Source organism: Halichoerus grypus, chromosome 6, assembly GCF_964656455.1.
Source record: "Halichoerus grypus chromosome 6, mHalGry1.hap1.1, whole genome shotgun sequence".
In the NCBI taxonomy this organism is placed as follows: Eukaryota; Metazoa; Chordata; class Mammalia; order Carnivora; family Phocidae; genus Halichoerus; species Halichoerus grypus.
In genome coordinates, this window is record NC_135717.1 from 45,558,719 (window position 1) to 45,575,812 (window position 17,094).

Consider the following 17,094-nt stretch of genomic DNA (forward strand, 5'->3'; position numbering starts at 1 on the left):
TGTTGATAAAGTGCTACTTACTGATAAGGACATGGTTTACACACTGTTGCATTTTTGTACGTGCATTTGCACAAACGTGTGTTTTGTGCCTTGTTTATTAATGTGCGTGGTGTGTTTGCTGGGTGCAAATGGGCATCCTCTGGGCTTGCACACTCAAATTGCTGCCCAGGCCCCTCGAGAACAAAGGCCCCAGGTGCTTCTCCGTGGGGACCCTGAGTCACAGGCTCTGTTCTCCGGAGGTGGAGGGAAGAGTTCTTTGTTCACATTCAACAAATATCTATGAAGCACCTACTATGTGCCGCACACTGGGTTTAGAGTCTTTAGGTGAATGTGGACAAGGTCAGGGAGCTGAAGTTATTGATACAGCATTTTTAAAATAAATCCGATATTTATTTACATCATGTATCGGCTGCTTGCTGTGTCTGGGATTTTCAAAGCAGAGGAAGAGGACATCGAGCTGTGGCCGTGGTGGGGCCCACAGTTTTATGAGCCCGTAGGATCTGCGGGCAAAGGAGAAAGAGCTGCTCCCGCCTGCACACTGGGGTGTGGGCACCCCTGCTCACATCTGGTTCCCGACCAAGGCCCAAGGGTAGCCTTGAAACGTCCTGCAGTGCGGTCGGAACAGTTGCTTCTGTTCCGGACCCTAAAAGCAAGTCCACCTGCATGTGAGTTTCCTCCTGCTTGGGGCCATGTGAGGAGAAACGCCGTTGCCTGTACTTGGGCTCCTGGTCCAGGTCAGCGGCTCCCCCCTTCCCTTATCTTCCCTGGAATGGGATGGGAGCAGGGGAAGAGGTTCCTCAGAGGACAGCCAGCTCCTTTCCTGCGAGCGGGAGGAAGGCAGGACAGCAGTGGCCTCGGTGAGAGCAAGGACCCTTCACAGCAGATCCCGTTCCTGACCAGCCAACCTCCAGACCTCAGGAGACACACCTGTCATTGTCACCTGTGCGTCCATGCAGGCCTCGGGGCAGATTGCCACAGAATCTCGCACAAACTCCCTGGGTTGGGCTGGTCCTCTGGCGGACCGCGACCTGGAGGCCACAAGCCCTTCCCAGCCCTGGCCCCAGGAAGGGTCGCTCCGGGCCTCCTTGTGGGGGGTGGCGCAGCAGGCCCAAGCAACTCTCCCTGCTTCCGTGCGTCCCTTCCCTGGGCAAACACAATGCTTCCTCAGGCCTTTCCCTGGTACGTGACTCAGAGCACTTACTCACGGGGCCCTGGGTGCCCACGAAGTCTGGACCTGATTCGTTTTGTTGCCCTGGCCCGCATTGCAGCAGGGGGGATTGAAATCTCAGGGGGATCCTGGAGGACGTGCAAATCACAGGCCACTGAGAGTCATTCAGCCGCCTTACAAACGTGTGAACGAAGGACCTGAGGCCAGGCCCCCGTAGAAATGAGACGTAAGGGAAGAGAAACCATTCAGCGGAGAGGTGAAGCTTCGCCGAGAATAAACTGAGACTGGTGGCATGGCCCTGGGCCTCTTTCCTAGTCAGGAACAGGAGCTCCGGGTGCGGTGCGGTGTCTGCTCCCTGTGACTGGTCCCGCTCGTTTGCCCGCAGGGGAGGGAGGGGGCTTGCCGGCGGTGGAATGCGTGGTATGTAAGTCAGGGTCATCTCCCCAGGTGGAAACCATGGAATTCCCGAGTGTTCAGCCCACAGTCTGTGTGTGTCGGGACCTGGGCTAGGGGTTTGCTGGGTGTTACTTCAGGACGGGGCCCGACGGCCCTGGGGACGCCCCGTGGCCAGCTTTGGTTGGCACGTCCGGGGCCCGTTCAGTTGCTCCCCTCAGCAAGTCCGGCCTCCGTGGCGCCGCGGAGACCCCGCATCCCTGGCGTAAGATGGGGCCACCCCAGCTAGAGCCACAGCCCGAGTCCGGATGCCCCGGACCCAGCGCAGCTCAAGGCCTGGCCTGCGCCCCTCCCGGCTCAGAGGTCAGTCCGGAGGAGGCCGGGCACGAAGCGCCGCCGCTCCCGCAGCACCGGACGGCACAAGGTGTTCTGTGCCTCATAAACATGCCAGGAATATCATTATCTGACAAGGAAAAGCCGCCAGGCCGCCCACGCCTGCTGTCGGGCCGGCCGAGGGAGCCCAGGCAGGAAGGAAGCCGCATGGCTGGGCAGCCAAGACCGCTCTGGACCTGGGGGTGCCTCAGCGTCAGGGACTGCCAGGGACTGCGGGGCGCACTGAGGCTCGGAGAGGCAGCCCCGGCTGGCTCAGAGTCGGGAGCGAGACCACTGGCCGCTCTGCTGACCTCTGTAATGACGACAACGCCCAACACCTAGAGAGAAGGTTCCAGGGGACCCGCACAGACACCGTCCACTCCTTCAATCCCCTCAGCAGCCCTGCGAGGCCAGGAAGCCTCCTGTCTCCGGGTCACACACCGCAAACAGAGGCCCCGGGGACGGAGGCTTGGCCATGGTCCCACCGGCTAGTGAGGCCTCTCCCCCTCTCCTCACGCCCCCATGGCTCTTCCGGGCCCCTGCATCAGCCTCTGCAGCCAGGAAGGCCACCTGGTCAATGACTGACGAGTTCTCCAGGATCCAAAGTGCGTGGCAGTGTGCCCAGCCGTTGGCTCACCAGCACCTGCCCGTTTATGGGTGGCCATAAACGTCCTGTGACCCTGAAGACGCGGGTTAGCGGCCTTTCAAAGGCACGGCAACACACACAGCCAACACACTTCCTCCTCGTGTCTGAGCCTCGCCCCCGCACGCCGTCGCTGCTGGAAGGGTGGACACGCTGTCCCCACTGCCCACACGTACACGCCTTCTCCAGAAGAGCTCACACCTTGGGCCCTCCCCCCAGAAAGCCTCGACCGTCCACTCCCTCAAGGCCATAGTGGGCAGCGGTTAGGAACCTGGCTTGCCTCGAATCTGATTCACTAGCCATGTGATTTGGGTTTCAGGGGCACTTACATGCTCCGTGCCTCGGTTTCCCCATTTGTAAAACCTGATGCCATAGGGTTAGATGCACAAGTGTGTATGAAGCAGGTAGCAGGCCCAGGGTCAGCGTGATGCTCAGTCTCCCTGGGCGCCGGGGCCCCCGGGCCTGGCAACACGGCGCTGGTCTCTGTCCCAGCACGGTGGACCCTGTGAGGCAGGGACCGTGTCTTCATCTACCCAGCACCCCGCCACCGAGGAGGAGCTGCCCGGGAAGTGAGGTCTCTTTTAGTACAGAGACCAGTCTTGAATATCATGCTAAGTGAGGGAGGGGAACATAAACAACCTGAACCAGAAGGCATTCCTGCGGAATGACATGCCCGATGGTCCCACTCCTCACAGGCGGGAAAGAGTACTTCATGCATTCCCACGTTAGAGAAAGATGGCCAGTTTTCTCCCGCTAAGCAGTCGTCCTTACCAGGTTGTTTATACTCCTCTCCCTCGTAAAGGTAGGGGGCAGAGGAGTCATACGCCAACTTCTTGGGGTCAGTCCTGCGAGGGGCCCTCAGCTTCCGAGTCACTCCTCTGACTGCGTGTGGACCATCAGCAAGCAGCCTCCGCCGGGCGCGCAAGGCTGGGACCCCAGGGCAGCGCCGGGCAGGGGGCCTGCATTCAGACAGTCTCCACGGCAGTTCAGAGGGACACACGGAGGTCTCCGGGCTGCAAGATGGGGACTCCCCCCCCCGCCCTGGCATGGCCTGGTGCAGATGGAAGGGCCATGGAAAAGGAGTTGGTGTAGCAATGTTACACGCGGGGCACCAAAGAGAGGCTGGTTGTTCTGGCCTTTCTTCACACTGCACGTGTTGGCACCCGACACCAGCCAGCAGGGCCCCCGGGCCAAGGGTCTGAGCCCCCGGGCCACGGGTCTGAGCCCAGGCCTCAGCTGAGGGAGCCGTGCGCCTCCCCGCTGTGGTGTCCGGACGGGCCGGGGTCAGAGGAGACAGCCGTCCCTGTTTGCCACCCCTCACCCCCCAGCTGAGGCCCTGCGCTACCGAACGGTCCTCTGGCCTCTTTGCCCAGAAATGAGCTTGGCCGGGTGGGGACAGGGTGGCCTCTCCCGCAGGGGGGCGCGGAAGCCGCTCAGGACCAAGCCAGGCTCGCCCCTCCGCGGCTCTGCTGCCAGCCGTGCCCCCCCCAATCCCAGCTCAGGCCTGCTGGTGTCTGCCTCCCCGCCCCATCTCTCCCTCCCCCTCGCCCCATCTCTCCCTCTCCCTCCTCCTCTGTGTTTCTCCTCCGCAGAAGCCACAAGCCCCTCCAGACAGCTTGCTTTGCTCTTGGCCTCTCTGCAGACATTTGTTCCATTTCCCCTCCATGGGGGCCAGGGGGGTGGGCAGGGGGCTAAGAAGAGCTGGGGAGCCGAGGCCAGTCCCCCTGGGTTGTCTTGGACGTGAGTATTTCTGGTGTGGTTTTGCGCAGCCTTTTCGCAGAGCCTGTTTGCTTCCTGCTCCAAGCCCAGGCCCTGAGGCGGCCCCGAGGACCTGGAGCGCCCGTGAGCAGAGGGCAAGGCGCCTCGGCCTCTGCTGCTCGGCCTCCCCCGTGCACGCCTGCTGCACGTGTGTGCACACTCACGGACGCGCACTCACGGGCGCGCACTCACGGACGCGCACACTCTCACAGATGCTCCCTCATGGACGCGCACACTCACTCACAGGCGCACACTCATGGGCGCGCACTCATGGACGCGCACACTCTCACAGATGCACACTCACAGACGCACACTCACGGGTGCACACTTGCAGATGCACTCACAGATGCACACTCAAGACGTGCACACTCTCACAGATGCACACTCACAGACGCGCACTCACGGATGCGCACACTCTCACAGATGCACACTCACACAGATGCACACTCACGGGCGCACACACTCGCAGATGCACACTCACGGACACACACGGGCACGCACACTCACAGGTGCACACTCATGGACGCACATTCATGGACGCACACACTCTCGCAGATGCACACTCACAGACTCACACTCACATGCTCACCCACGAACATGCACACACACAGACACATGTTGACCTGCTCACATATGCACATGCACACATTCACAGGCACGTGCTGATGTGCTCACACACACACTCATGCTCACTCACAAGTGCATGCTCACACGCTCACCCATGAACACACACACGCAGACACATGCTGACGTGCTCACACACACAGGCAATGCTCACACGCACACACTCACACACTCACAGGCACATGCTGACATGCTCACACACACATGCACACATATATTCATGAGCCCTGACATGCTCACATACAGTCACAGACACTCAGAGGATCACAATGACACCCTCATGATGCCCTCACAGTCACATTCACACACACTCACTGAGGCCCTCAGCTGCTCTCTCCTGTACACCCCTCACACATGAGCACACGCACCTGCACAAGGAGAGGCCTTTTCACCCCAGATGGGGCGCACCAAAAGCCTACATTCCCCCACTTCCTGCAAAGACACAAGAGTCCCCTCCCCACACGTGCACACGCCCCTCCTGTCTACACGGCCGGCTTTCAGCCTCTGTCACCACCTCACCCCCGCCGTCTCTCCTGCGGTCTCTTCTCCCTCCATTCTTCTCCGGGTCTCTTTGTTGGTCTGACACACACACCCCACGTACTCACACATGTGCACATATGCACACATGCACACACACACACACTCCTCCTCGACATTTCTATGGAGATAAAGGATGTGCATACGAACCAAGCAAGCCAACCGAAACACTACAAAATAAGTACAACAAAACACCCCACTGAACATAATTTCTGCGAAGCCGAAAATGGTCATGGCCCAACAACTGCGGTCTCTGGCATCAAGCGCCCTCCCTAATTCTGTCACTCCTCCAGTGCCTGGCGCCTCTTACTTGTAGTTCACAGGACCCACAACTGTAAAGAGTCTGTGACTCAGGTGGGATTTCTGCGTGAACCCACCATGAGCGAGAACAGCTCTACGACTGCGCCTCCCAGGACCCGCGGACTCTTCAGAGGGGCTGCTCTGGAATAGAAGCCGCCTGCAGGTGAGGGAGGGGGCGCCAGAGGTGACCTCGATGTGTCCCTGGCAATTCCTCCATTATGAGAAACAGAAAGCACAGGAGGTTGTCAGAGGGACATGGGGAGAGCTGACGGAGGTCACCCTCTGGCTGGGAGGAGAATCAGAAAGCCCCAAAGACGTGAGGAAGTGTCTCTGTAGGACGTCAAGGTGGACGGGTTACTCACCATGGTTTCAGCTCCAAGTAAGGAAGTGAGAATAGGAGACAGGGGCTCTTTCTCAAGGAGTCTGGTACATCAACTTGGCTCCAAACGTCTTCCAGGAATTTAAGGTAGCTTTCCAAAAGACATCTATTTTTGTCACTTTTCATTTTGATATAATTTCAGATTTATAGAAAAGTTGCAAGAATAGTTCAAGAAGCTAGGAATACGCACAGACGCCCCCCACCCCCGGTGTCTATATTTCTATGTCTATAAATATATCTATATCTCATCTCTACATAAAGATAGAGACAAAGAGGTTGAAAACTCTTGGGCTCATGCTGATGCCTCCAATCCAGTCCCACAAAACTACATTCTACTTCATCCACTTTCCATATTTTTCATTCCCTTCCCCAAGTAAGAAACGTGGCTCCCAAGATCATTAATATGTTTTTCTTGTTTGCTCAAGCCCACAGCAAACAAAGTGGTTTCAGAATTATTAACCCAGACCATTGAAAGAAGCAAACCTACTATTAGCATCAATACCTGTTTGTAGTTCTTTTAGAGTAAAAATTACATACATTAAAATGAACAAATCCTAAGTGTACAGTTCAATGAGCTTTGACACATGCATATCCCCACATGAGCCACACCCCTACCAAGACATACAGAAGCTTTGTATCGCTCCAGAGAGTTCCCTGTGGCCTTCCTGATCAAGCCCTCACCCAGAGCCAATCACAGGTCGGATGTCATCAGTGTAGTTTAGCTGTCTATAAAGGTCATCCAAGTATTGCATGTATCACTAGTTTACCCCTTTTTTATTGTGTAAAAATCAATTATATGGATATTCCAAACTTTGTGTATCCATTCCTTTTCTGATGGACATTTGTGTTGTTTCCAGTTTTTGGCTATCATGAATAAAGCTGCTATGAACATTCTTGTACATGTATTATTGTAGATGTGTGCTTTCATTTCCTTTTGATGAAGAGCTAGGAGTGGGATTTCTGGGTCATAGTGTATTGTTTAACTGTATAAGAAAGTGCCCCACCTTTGCCCAAAGTGGTTTCGCCATTTTATACCCCCACCAGCAATGTATGGGAGTTCTTGCCAACACTTGAAGTTATAAGTCTTCTTAATTTAACTGTTCTAGTGGGTGAAGCAGTATCTCATCGTGATTTTAATTTCATGAAGTTAATCAATTTAATCCATTGAATTTCATGAAATTAGAACCATAATGAATAATCATGTTGAGCACCTTTCCATATATTTATTGCCCAGTTGAATTTATTCCCTCATGAAGGGTTTGGCAAGTCTTTTGCCCATATTTTAATTGGCATTTTTAATTAAGTTGTAAGAATCCTTTATATATTATCTCTACAAGTCCTTTGTTAGATAATCTGTTTTGCAAGTATTGTCTCCCAGCCTGCGGCTTGTCTATTCTGAGGTTGGCTTTGATGTGCAGAAATTCTTAATTTTTGTGAAGTCTAATTCATCGGTTGTTTATTTTATGGTTCTATTTTCTGTGCTCTAGCAAAGACATCTTTGCCTACCCATAGATCAGACAGCTATTACCCTACATTTTCCGTTTTATGTTTCTTGCTTTCATATTTTTATTTATAATGCATGTTGAATTAATTCTTATATATGGTGAGGTAATGATCATGTTCATTTTTTTCCTGCGGTCTTCCAGTTGTGCTGGTACCTTTGTTAAAAACACACAGTGGATTGCTTCAGTGACTTTGTCAACGACCAGCTGAACCGGTAAGTGTGGGTCTATCCCTGGACTCTCTGTTCTGTCCCATCGATGTATTTGTCTCTTCCCGTGTCAATACCACACTGCTTTAATAAACAGAGCTTCACAGTAAACCTTGATGTCAGGTAGGGTAAGCCCCCCAACTTTTTCTTCTTTCTCTAAATCATTTTTGGCTATTTCTAGGTCTTTGGATTTCCAAATAAATTTTAGAATCAACTGTCAATTTCCATTTTTAAAAAATGAAGACCTATCAGGATTATACCAAAACTATACATCAACTTGGGGAGAATTGCCCACCTTCATACTGAATCTTCCAATCCATGAACATAGGATAGTTTTCTATTTATTTGTGTCTTCTTTCATGTCTCTCAGCAACATTTAGTGTTTTGAGCATTGAATTTTTTCACATCTTTTCTTAAATTCCTTTCTAAGTATTGTATGTTTTTAAACAATATTGTAAATGACATTGGTCTTTTTAAATATCATGTTCCAATTGTTTAATGCTAATATACAGAAATTCAATTAATTTTTACATATTGACCTTTTTCAGAAGTGCTTCAATAGGACCAGAAAGAAGGAGAGATGAGAGAGGTTTAATGAATCAGCCTGTATCTGAACAGAAAGAGAAAAGAGATACAGAAAGGGAGCTATCGTGTGTTGAGTGCTCGGTCTGCAAAGTGCTCTGCTGCACCTTCTACATATGTAATGTTCACAGCAACTCTGTGAAGTTCATTGCTATCCATGTGTACCGATAAGGAAATTGAATGCTCTGAGATCCCAGCAGTCGGCAGTGGCAGCCAGGATTGCCACCCAGAGCTACTGAGCTCCAACCCCACAGTACCTGGTGCTGCCACAGTGCAACAGCAGGATGGAATGTTCGAGTATTGCCAGGGTCGATGCATATGGTGGGGGCAGCTTATGTCACAGGTGTATCACCTCCTCTCCAGCTCCTGGGGCCAGGAGATGTGAGATACCTGGTCGGTATTGCAGGGCTCCCACCCATTTCTTATGGGGCTCAAGCTGCTGCCAGCCAATAGGCACCAATGTGCTACCCACCGCACAGCGCCCAACGGCACCCAGATGACCCCGGGAATGACCACGGTGGAGAAGGGAACAGACAGAGCCAATGGGGCCAGCGTGAAGCCCACGGTGGGCCACAGGCCATGCTCACCGGCACCACGTCCCGCAGCGCCTCCCTGGGGCAGTGTGTGGGCATGCTGGCCCAATTCTGCAGATCGGTCCCCCCTTGCAGCTGAGAGGGTGCCCCTGAGGCCCAGAGAAAGAGATAAGGGGCTGGACCTAAGAAGAGAAACACATAATTGGGCCTAGGTTTCCCAGCCTTGTCCAAACATAAGCATCACTGGGGGCACTTTGTCCAAGACAGATTCCCAGGCAACTTTCCCAGAGTTGGGTGTGGGGTAAGATTTTATTTATTTATTTATTTTATTTATTTATTTATTTATTTTTGAGAGCGCACACACACACGCATGTACATGAGCGGGGGGTGCGTGGAGGGTGGGTTGGCAGGGAGGATGTGGGAAGTGGGAGAGGGGCAGAGGGAGAGGGACAAGCAGACTCCACGCTGAGCGCAGAGCCCCATGTGGGGCTCGATCTCAGGACCCTGAGATCACAACCTGAGCCAAAAATCAAGAGTCAGATGCTCAACAGACTGAGCCACCCAGGCGCCCTTTTTATTTAGTTAGTTTTTTAGATTTTATTTATTTATTTAACCTTCCCAGAGGTTTTGATTCTGTGGGTCTCAGGTGGGGGTCAGGAACCTGAATTCTAAACACCTGCCTCTGAGTGATTCTTCTGATTGGGATATTTTGAGAAAGACAGAGCTAACCAAAAATACTGAGGCTGTAGGTAGGGTGGGAATGAAGCAGAGATGGTCTGAAGAAGTGAGGAATGGCTTAAGCCTGTGCTCGGGGCGGGGAACTCCGTGGGTACCTAGAACCCGCAGGGTTTTCCTGTTCCGGAAGTGGGAACGGCTAGGGGCTGGGCACAGGGTGAAGTCTGGCTCCTCGGGGTGGCTGCAAATGACAGGGAGCCAAGAAAGGGCTTGACCAGTCTCCGGAGGGGATCCTCCAGATGGTGTCTGATGCATCGCTGACCTGGGTCAGATGTTGGGACAGGCCCTCTGGAGGTCAAGGTGCTGGCTGAAGCTGCAGGGTGGGTCTGCTGGTGTGGCCACCACCGGTCCCTCCTAGGCCTTGTTTTCATCTGATTTTTATTTGATGTTTCGGTCTTTGGATGCTGTTGTTCTCTTACCTGAGAAAGGCAGGGGAGGGGTGGTCAGAGTCTCAACAGAGGAAGAGAGGAGGGGAGCAGGGACTGGTGAGCAGGGCGGAGGGCAAGCCGGGTAGACCCCTGAAGAGGCTGACCCTCAGGAGCACTTGTCAGGGGAGCCGGCCAGCCAGAGCCAGCCAGCCAGAGCCAGCGGGGGATCTGCAGTTGACCTTTGGAACAATTGCTCCTGAACACTGGACCTGGGCCCAACCCCTGGCCCTCCCCTCACCTCCTTGACCCCCTGGAGGTCGGCCGAGGCTCCAGGCTCTTTTCTGTTACTCTTTTCTGCCCCACCGGTTGCCTTGGCAACAGCTGCTGCTGGCCCCGGGCCTCCCAAAGCCCCAGCTTAATGCAAATCCCAGGCAGGTTTGTTCTGCTCTGTTGGCTTTCAAGACAATAGAGGGAATGCTGAGCAGCGGCTCTGGTTTCAGAACCTGTCCCCAAGGACACACCGCACCCCCACGTCAGGCGGGGTGCACAGGATCCCGAGGAAAGGTAAACAGGGGGCCACAGAAGCCTGGAGACTGGGAGAGCAGCTGCAGGGTAGTGGGAACGAGGAGCTTTCCTGTTAGACCCTTTCGGATCAATGCGCAGGGCGAGAGTCCATGGGGGACCCATCTGTAGTTGATTAAGTAACAGTAAGCGAAGAACACGTCTTTGCCCCGTCCTGTTCCTTCATTGTTTCCTCAGTGACTGGAATGAAAACAGGCTGATCAGACCCACAGATGACACAGAGCTGTGGGCAGAGCGTGCTTCAGATGACTGGAGAGTTATTCATAACAGAGACGTTATTAGATGAGAAGAATGGGCCCAAACCAATAATTTTGAGAAATTCATTGTAGGGGAGGTTTGGCTGCAAAGAATTTGTCTAGAGGGTTCTAATCACTCACAAACCCCGTGGGAGCCAATAGGAGTCCAGGCGTCTTAGAAAGCAGCAGGGGGGGGGAGGGGGGACCCCCTCGGGGGTGCACTGGTTTATCACCTGCTCCCTTGTCCTGCCCCGGGGCTGGGACTCCCTCAGGTAATGAGTACAGTTCTTCAAAGTTGGTGGCTGATGCATTCTGAGTCCGGGTTGCAGTGCCGTATGTATGTATGTATGTATGATTTTATTCATTTATTTGACAGAGAGAGAGAGAGCACAAGCACGGGGAGAGGCAGAGGGAGAGGGAGAAGCCGACTCCCCACTGAGCAGGGAGCCCCACGCGGGGCTCCATCCCACTGGGATCACGACCGGAGCCGAAGGCAGATGCTTAACCATCTGAGCCACCCAGGTGTCCCTACAGTGCCCTATTTAGAGTGTAGGTATGTCATGGTGTGACTCTGGGCTTGTTGAATGTTGTGGTTAAGAGCAAGAATTCTGGAGCCAAAATGGCTGGGTTTGAATGTAGCTCTAGTGTTTATAAGCTGTGTGTCCTAGAAACAGTTACTTACCCTCTCTGTGTGTCTGTTGTCTCATCTCTACGATGGAGATAACACTCCTAGGACTGCGCACCTGGCGCATAGTAAACGTTTGTCAGTGGTTTTCACTGGTTATCAGTGACTCAGCTGTGTGCTTTTAAAAGCTTCAGGAGTTATTTTTGCCTTGGAGGGCCCTGGACTCTGAATGCCTGGCCAACCTCCATATGCTTGGACAACTCAACCTCCAAACTCCCAGCCGCCCTGATATCGTCAGGCTGTGCACATTAGCGGTAAGGTCCGTACCCAGGGAGCTCCGTCAGTTAGAGGGACCAATGACCCTCTCTCTCCCCAGCACAGCCTGAGCCTACAAGCTCCCAGCCCACATTATGGCCCTTGGTGGGACCCACTAATGAGAAGGCTGTCCCCCTGTGGGTGGGTCCACAGCGACCCACTATTCTGAGGTCCCAAGGGTGCCAGGAAAGCATATTTTCCACCAAACTCCACACCCAGCCTGGGCTGGAGCAATGGGAAGTCACAGTCTTTATCTGTGTTCCCAAGTCTTGGGAGGACTGGAGAGGGCCCGACCCAACGGGGATGTAACATTATATAAAGGTCCGCTTGTCCTGTCATCACCCAGGCCCTCGATTTGTCTGAATCAGCCCCACACACTACCTCAGCTAAGGCCTTTCTCATTACACACAGCAGCACAGATTTCAGGAGCCCCTGGAACCCTAGCCGTCCACCCCAACGTGTCAGAGAACTGATTTACACAATGCTTTGCAAGAATGCAGGCCACTGTTCTGGGAGCGCCACGCCCACAAACCCCAAACAGAGTCAGAGCAACTGAAACTAGGCTTGAAAACAAAACCCGTGCTGGAAAACCGCCAGACCTCACCTTAAAAACTGCATACCGTCTCTTCCCATCAGTGTGGCCCCATTCTTATTTCCCTTACATGTTATTTATTTTACAGACGCTGGGAAGGTGTAACGCCAGATGCTGTCCTGAGGGCTTTGCAAACAGTGACTTATTTGATCCTCATAGCAGCTTAGTGAAGTGGATGCCGTAATTACCTCCATTCCCATTTTCAGAGGGGAAACTGAGGCACGGAGCAGTTAAGAAACATGCCCAAGGTATATCGCCGGTAAGTAGCCAAGTCGGGATTCACACCGGGGCGGCAGGCTCCACGGTCCCTGGCTTTTCATTCTGCCATTCTGGTCTGCATTTCCCATAGGTAGCCTGGAATCTTCTAGAAAGTGCAGATAGCATCTTCACAAACACATCTTACAGTGGGTACTGAAGGCAATCAACAAGCGGCTTGTAGGGTGTTGGTAGCCACTAACGCTCGCGGCAGTGACGACTCCGGGCCTGGGAAGCAGGAGAAACCAGCTCCTACAGCTGGCCCAGGGGCCCGGGGAAGGGCTGGCACGGTGATGCCTGCTCCATGGGGAGGCCTTCCTGGGGCTCTGCCTGACCTCTCCAAGACCTGCAGTCCACCCCGCCCCACAGGCTTCCCCCCCGCGGGGAAAACAGCATCTCCTCTCTCATTGTTCTTGGAGGAAGTCTGGCCCCCGAGTGAGCCTCCTCGCTGGAGAAGCTGAGCTGGGTGGGACAAGAGCCGGCTCCCAGTGATGGTCCCAGCGGCTTGCACGGCTGCGCCCCGGCGCTGGGTGCATTTTGAGGGGGCTGCCGGCATCTCGTGGGTTCCAATGACTGCCCTCTCACACACGTGTTCACAGCAAGCCTGCAAAAGTAGCTAGGGCAGGGTTTTAAGGGTTTTACTGCAACCATTTTACAGAAGAGAACACTCAGGTGCAGGGTTTTGATCTAGGGGATGGCACCCACGCGGACTCTCATTCTGGCGCTTCCCATCTAGCACCTCACTGGGGGCATGAGGGTGCCCCGAAGGGGAGAGGGGAACCAGGAGGGAATGGCTCATGCTTGAGAGCGAGCACCCCTTGAATGTGGGGCCAGGGCACCCCACCTGCCTCACCTAGGCACCCAGTGTCCTAGGGCCCTTCTGTCCTGGAGTTAAAGGCAGGCCTCACACCAGGACCCTGTGGTCACCAGCTCAGTCATCCCCCTTATCTAGTCCAAGGAGAGCCCCCCAAAACCTAGCAACTATTCCGTCTCTCCCAATGCCCATCTGCTCTGCTAGATCCCAGGATGCCCCTGGCTAGAGCTGCTTTTAGAGAAAACCAAGGGATGCTCAGCAACTGTGGGTCTGGGAGGGAGGACCTGGGGACCTTAGGAGGTGCCCCGGAGAGTCTGGCACGCACTGGGAGCCGCCAGAAATCGGCCTGCTCTCTGGCCACTGAGTGACAGCCCCACCGTGGGCACAGCTGGGACTACGTGGCGGAGAAACGGGAGAGCGGGAGCCAGGGAGACTGGTGTCCCCAGGGGGCTTAGCGAAGCCATTCTGAAGCCAGTCTCCTGAGCCCCCCACACTTGCTTGTGACCCGGGAGGCCCCGGGTGCAGGGAGGTGAGAAGGAGGAGGACAGCTCAGGGGGAGCTGGGTCAGCCAAAGGAAGGGGGGACAGCAGAGTCGGCGGACTCCTGGGGGCAGGGGAGGGGAAAGGGGGCGCAGAATGATGACTCCAGTTTCCAGGCTGGAAAATCTCACACAGGGACGCTAAGTAATTGCCCTCACAGATGACTTAAGCTGCCTAATTAAATGGCGCGAGGCTGCTGCCAGGGGTCTGAGACACTGTGGCGCACAGTTTAGGGGTAAATCGCCCATCTCACTACCCTCTTTCTGTGCAGATGACTGCGCCGGGCTACTGCCATCTGGACTGCAGAGGCCACAGAGAAAAGGAGGAAACCCTTGGGGACGGAAGAAGAAAGCCTTCTCTCTCAAGCAGTGGCCGGCCCAGCCCCCAGCATCCACCCTCCCTCGACCCCTCCCATTCCTGGCTGCACCCCCTGCATGAAAGGGGCCTGCTCGCTCTCCGATGCAGCCAACGCCAGGCCTGTTTGCGAGGAGTCTCGAATTTTACTTCAGGTCTGATGTGACACTGCGGCTTCCATTGGCCCTCACTTCCTCTGATGTCACACATTCTTCTCCTGACCTGTCGGCCCAGCCCCCGGCCTAACCGCCTCCCTCCTCCACAGTTTGTCCCCAGCCTCCCACCTCACTGCGGTTCTGTCTGTCCTCATGTTCACCGCCCGCCCCCACCACCCAAGATAGGGGAGGAAAGCCACGGGGTGACAAAGAGGGGAAGGCCCGGGGCGGGAGAGCAGAGGAAGCTGGGAGGGAGGGAGGGAGGGAGACTCCCGCCCCAGGCCTCAGGCCTCACCGCACCCCTCCTGAGGGCTGCCCGGCCTCGCCTCACCGGTGTCCCCTGCTGGGCCGGCTTTCTCCTCCTGCCGGGGTTGGCAAGCTTCACTCCGGAGGCCCTGAAGAGCTCACCCCACAGTTTCTGAGAATCTCGGGAGGATGCTAGCTTGTGGCTCAAACACATGGCCTTCTGCGTTTGTTTCTCGATGCTTTACAGAGATACGTGAAGTGCCCATCTAAGCCATTAGACATAACTTAAGAGGACGATGACCCAGTTACCACCCTCCAGTGGCCTGCTTGAAGTCTGGGGAGGCGAGCTGCCACACGGGGTGGCCGGGGGGTGGGGGGCTGGGCCTGGAATGTGCTCTCTGACCCCCAGGCATCGGAGCCCCCGGCCGAGCTCCCCAGGGGCAAGCGCCACCTGTGCTGGCGTGTCCCCGGAGAGGCCCCAAGGCGCAGACACGGGGAACTTTCAAGGGCTGGGTCTGGACCGAGGCCTTTCCGGGTCACAGTGGCTGGGAGAGCGGGCCTCCCGGCGGGAAACGCACTAAGCTGGAGGTCTGCGCGGCTGGCGGCTGGCGGGGGGGGGGGGTGGCAGGCGTACTAAAGGCTTCCTGGGAACAATGAGCCGGCTGCTTTCACCTGCTGTCCTGTGGCCAGACAGCTGTGGGACAGGAACGAGCCGCGAGCTGGGCCAGGGGTGGAGGGGAGGCTGGCTCCAGCCCGTGTGGCCCGCGTCACAGGCAAACCCTCTGGAATGTGGCCGAGCCTCAGGCTGGAGCCTTTGCGGGCAGGACTCACAGCCGCCAAATGCCTGTCTCAGGCCTAGTTCCTGCTGGTTCTACTGCCCATTCTCTTGGTTATGTAAGTGGAGCTCTAGGGGCCGAGGTCTGTTCCGGGAGCCCCCCCAGGCCATGCGGGCAACAACTGCTCATCGGCCTCCCAGCAGGCAAAGGCAAACAGGTGACCTGTGACACACGAGGCTTCGAGGCTTCATGGGCTTCCCTGCGTATCTCGCCCGGCTCCCGGGGTCACACCCCTGAGGCTCGGAGCTCTTCCTCTTTGTATAGTTGCCCAACTGCATCGGGATGTCTTCAAGTCCTTGTCTGATAGAGTCTCAGAACTCAGGGAAGATGCTGTCGGGGCTACTCCAAAGTGACTGCAGTTTGCGTTTATTTCTTGATGCTTCATATATAGGGAGCACCAAGCTAGGCCATTAGAAATAGGTGCTAAAATGGTAACCAGCCAGACGTGATTAGCCTGGCCCCTGGTGAGGATGACACACAAATTCGAGAAGCGTTCCATATTTTTGGATGTGCTAACTAATCTTAATCATTTTGTAATATATACATATATTTTGATATATATATATATATAAATCCCTACTTTGTACACCTTAAATATATACAGTATTATATGACAATTATATCTCCATAAAGCTGGGGGGAGACGAGAGAAAGAGAAAACTCAAGAGGAAAAGGACAGAATCGCCCCTTTCGAGGGGCTTGCTGGAGGATTTGGAGAGGCGAGCTGATGAGCGGAGCTGAGCTCAGGCAGGCTCCCGCAGGGAGCCCACAGACCAGCAGGAGGGAGACGCAGGAGGGGGGATTCACCCAGGCCTGGGCTCAGGGCCGCTGATATCAAAGCCGGAAGCCAAGAGGTAGGAGTCTGGCTTTGGAAAGAGGAATGTGAATTGCCCAAATGCCCACAGGAGGAAGAATGGGCACAGTTCTCTTTTGTGTGTGTATGTGTGTGTGTGTGTGTGTGGTCTTATTACTTTTTATTTTTATTATTTTTTTTAAATTTTTTTCTATTAACATATAATGTAATATTTGTTTCAGGGATACAGGTCTGTGATTCATCAGTCTTACACAATTCACAGCGCTCACCATAGCACATACCCTCCCCAATGTCCATCACCCAGCCACCCCATCCCTCCCACCCCCCACCACTCCAGCAACCCTCAGTCTGTTTCCTGAGATTAGGAGTCTCTTATGGTTTGTCTCCCTCTCTGGTTTCATCTTGTTTCATTTTTCCCTCCTTTCCCCTATGATCCTCTGTCTCATATCAGTGTGATCATATGATACTTGTCTTTCCCTGATTGACTTATTTCACTTAGCATAATACCCTCTAATTCCGTCCCCGTTGTTGCAAATGGCAAGATTTCAATTTTTGATGGCTGCATAATATTCCATTGTGTGTGTGTGTGTGTGTGTGTGTGTGTGTGTGTGTGTATCTATCTATCTCA

General features: G+C 54.4%; 1 long non-coding RNA gene and 1 pseudogene across 3 annotated transcripts in view; one reads left to right on the plus strand and one right to left on the minus strand.

The window, feature by feature from the left end:
- Positions 1–9,166: 9,166 nt before the first annotated feature.
- LOC118531892 (uncharacterized) overlaps positions 9,167–17,094 on the minus strand; it is a 35,053-nt gene continuing 27,125 nt past the window's right edge. For all 3 annotated transcript variants that reach the window (XR_004915448.2, XR_004915446.2, XR_013448975.1), the window contains one exon: positions 9,167–10,154. This is a non-coding gene — a long non-coding RNA (uncharacterized LOC118531892). The remainder of the gene's footprint in view (positions 10,155–17,094) is intronic.
- On the plus strand, positions 16,062–16,157 carry LOC118531899 (U6 spliceosomal RNA; annotated as a pseudogene).